This window comes from Panulirus ornatus, chromosome 23 (assembly GCF_036320965.1).
Source record: "Panulirus ornatus isolate Po-2019 chromosome 23, ASM3632096v1, whole genome shotgun sequence".
Taxonomy (NCBI): domain Eukaryota; kingdom Metazoa; phylum Arthropoda; class Malacostraca; order Decapoda; family Palinuridae; genus Panulirus; species Panulirus ornatus.
In genome coordinates, this window is record NC_092246.1 from 4067501 (window position 1) to 4068166 (window position 666).

Here is a 666-nt window from a genome sequence, read left to right on the forward strand (position 1 = left end):
CGGCAGCGGGAGCCTGATCCGCCCGCCCGCTGTCGGCGGGGGATCGCGTGCGGGCCTTCGAGCGCCGAACGAACCTGAAATGGTGCGCTAATTGACGAACTTCAAACAACGTCGAGGTCTGATATCCCTCACTGGTGGAGGGGCTGGGGAAGAGGAGGACGAGGAGGGGAGAGAGGGGGAGAACCACATTACATTACCCTCCCCAGGTCCAGGGGAGTGGAGGGGGATGGGGGTGGTGGGGTGGGGGGGGGTGTGTGGGACTAAATTTGGACTGATTTGTGAAGTTGACGGTAATCATATTTGTTCTACCGATTACCCACGACGAAAATAGCACCGGGCGATTATATTTACGACAGGAGATTGTCTCACGTTGTAACGGCAAGACGCCCCGCCCCGCCCCCCACTAACCACTCACCCCCCACAACCCCTCAACTCCTGCCTAGTCTTACTTTCGTGTCCTCTTCCATACACCGTCTTGCTCGAGAGTTCTTTCCCTTAATTACGTTCCACACCTTCATCCGGTCTTCCTGGACCTAGTCCATACCCGGCGTTTATTTCTCATGACTTCCTTTCACCGTCCTCTTTCATCTCTAGTTTCTCATTCGCTTCGGAGTATCGTAGTCCATTGCTATATATTTCAAGTCTCGGTGTCTATACCTCACACTC